Source organism: Galeopterus variegatus, unplaced genomic scaffold (assembly GCF_000696425.1).
Source record: "Galeopterus variegatus unplaced genomic scaffold, G_variegatus-3.0.2 Scaffold7353, whole genome shotgun sequence".
Taxonomy (NCBI): domain Eukaryota; kingdom Metazoa; phylum Chordata; class Mammalia; order Dermoptera; family Cynocephalidae; genus Galeopterus; species Galeopterus variegatus.
Window position 1 is genome coordinate 54,587 of NW_007733464.1, and position 3,043 is coordinate 57,629.

Sequence of the window (3,043 nt, forward strand, 5' to 3'; positions counted from 1 at the left end):
TGTGTGGTGGGTGGTGCTGGGTTCCTCTGCCCATGAGGTTTGGGCTGAGAAGTGAGCCAACTCAGATTATGTTAAGAAGCTGAGATTTCAGAGTTTATTTGTTGTACCAGCTCACCTTGGCACATACAGCATCCAAGGCTGGACTGCTTAATTCTGGAACCATATGGCTTACAGAGAAGACTTTTCCTTCAATCTAATTTCAGAATGCTTGTAAGTCTCAAATATATATGCATTTAATTGATGGATTCGTGCCCATCCCATTTTGAAGGGAAGGGCTAACGAGACATTACATTTCCTTCAGTGTCCAGCTCTATACTTCTTCCTCCCAGTTTGGCAGAAGGATGCTTCACAAGTGTATATTCTTGGGTCCTGTCCCAGACCTAATAAACCAGAACCTCCGGAAGAGGCACATAGGAGCCTAACTTTAGCAGGAACACCAGGCATCATGCTAATGAACAGACGTCTTGGAAGTGAGGAATTCGGCAAAAGGGGGTTTGCAGTGGAGAGGGAGAAATGGATTAAAGACATCCAGCTCTTTTAACTTTCCACTTTTTAAAGGGTTTTTCTTTTATGGAAAATTATTCCCCTCACGGAATGTAAGGGGGGGGGGGGTTTTGGTTTATTCAATTCTTTCCCCCTTGGGGAAAAATGTATAGGAGTTAAGCTATTTTAAAATTTAACTCTCCTTCACCAGGTGATCTGCACTTTTTTGCATCTTGTTTTTAAAATGCCCAATGCTACTTCTCTTTAGGTCTGTCTGTTAATATAAATTAAAATGGAGACTGGGCCTGAAGACTGAACAGACAAAGCCAGTAGGCCTCCTGACCTAACCCTGATTGATTTGCAAACAAGCAAAACTTAACCTGGGCCAATCCTTGCAAATGCTTATGTTGAAGAAAAACAGAACTAAAGCTCAATCAGTTAGAGGCAGCCAAATAACATAATCATATAAGGGACTTTCCAGAAGGACTGACCAAACAAGGCAACTTTACCATAACCAATCAAATATTTTCTTTATTTTATTTCCATTTGTCCTATAAAAGCTTCTACTTTGCGTTTTCTTGGTGGAGTTCCCGAACCACTTCTGGTTTGGAGCTGCCTGATTCATAATTCTCTTTGCTCAAATAAACTAAAATTTCACCATGCATCACTTTACCTTTTTAACAGGTAATATGCAGGTGGCTGCTGATGCCCATGTTTGCTACTTCACTGGACTGCAGTGGTTTTCTGCTCCACATGGGTATATATGGGGAGGAGATTTCTGCTTTATTCAAACCCTGCATGGCATGGCTGAAGAAAGTAAACGGGACAGGTCAGATTAAAGGTGAGTGTGCAGAGACTTTGGCAGCAGTCTTTTTAACGAGTCACCCTTTGTTAACACCTGAACTTCTCTGACACCTATTTCTTTTGCCTTTTTTTTCCCCAGTCCATTGGTCCTCAATGGGTTAGAACTAGTTTTATTAGAAAAGATAACTTACCTGGCCAGAGAGTTGCAGGTCTGTGTGCCATTGATTATATCATACTCTGCTATTCAGACATTTACCACCAATAAAAGCACTTGTTTTTAGGCTATTAAAAAATCTATGAGAACGTCTAAAATTCTGATTTAATTACTCTAAAAAGAGAAATGAAGTTGTATGGTCTCCCAAGCCAGACTCTGTAAATACGCACATGGCCATGGCAGGAAACGCACATTTGCATCTAGAATCCTTATCTCTTCCAAACAGGGCACACCCCTCACTGCCAGCCCGAACATGCAAGGCCCGCCGCGCAGTGGACCTGGCTGTAGGTGGAAGGCTAGTTTCCCTCCAGAATGGGGTGAGTCCATGACTCTGGCCCCAAATGCTCTCCTTGGTCCCTAAGGCTTATTATTTCCATTGCACCCACTGTCTCTGAAGACTAAGTCCTACTACCTTGCCCTCCTACTCTCAGATCTCATGATTCCCTCAGACCGGGATCCCAGGTTCATGGTGGCATTCCCCACCACCATCTGCAGCATGCCACGGAGCTTTGGTGGTTGCTGGGGCTCTGTTGCTAATGCCTGTCTCAGTCTCTGGGTGAAGAGTATCCCTGAGTCCCTCTGCCTGTGGTCAGATGGCAGATGGATTATCTGCACATCATAGACCTAGCCCAATATCCCCACCTTCCAAAGACTTAGATTTTTTTTCCTTTACAAGGCATCAGAGAAGTCCTGGCATCTCAATTTCTTTGGCTGTAGGCCACTTCAAATCCAGGTTTCACCATCATTTTACTTGAACAACTGTTGATCATTAACTTTGAACGCAAATCCTCTGTGTTGTTTAATCCCTTTTTATATAAATGCAGTCAGGCCAGCTTTAAGTTCGTCCTTTCTAGTTCTAATACCCTTAACATAAGTTCCCATGCATGCTTCCTGGCTCCTGCCAATACAAATGTTAAAGATCCAGCAACCTTTGAAGTGTGCCTGGTGCCTCCCCAGGGCATGGACCTTGGGCTGCTCCTTCTACAGTGTGCTTGGACATGACTTTGCTCTGGGCCTGAGGGAAGGAGGGAACGGTGCTATTCCTGTGAATACTGTTTCTTGGAGGCCAATGCCCTAGGGAAAGTTATCAAAGGGTTTTTAGAAGAGGGAAGACTAGTTAAGTGGGGGGCAAGGAGTTCAATCCTGCCAATCCCAGTTGCAGGTTCTGCTTTTCGAAGTCTCTCTGCTATCAGTTTCAACCCGGCACTAGAGCATGCAGACCCTGGATGGGACCTGCTGTCCTTGCTGGTCTACTTCTGAGCAAGACATAATCTGTCTCTAATTTAAAAATCAAGCAACCAAGCAAGAGAACATTCTGTATATCATTTTTTCAGTTGAGAGTAGCTATTTTTGATTTGTCCATCTCTACCAAACACATCTGACCTCAGCATGCTATTTTAGCACATTTTTAAGATATCCCTTTGAAAATGAAGTTCTTTTCCAAATAAGTGTGGGTTTAAATTAATCGAACAGTCACTCTTTGCCATATTAAGAGAATTGTCACTGAACTATGCACTACAATATGTGTTTTGAAGACACTGG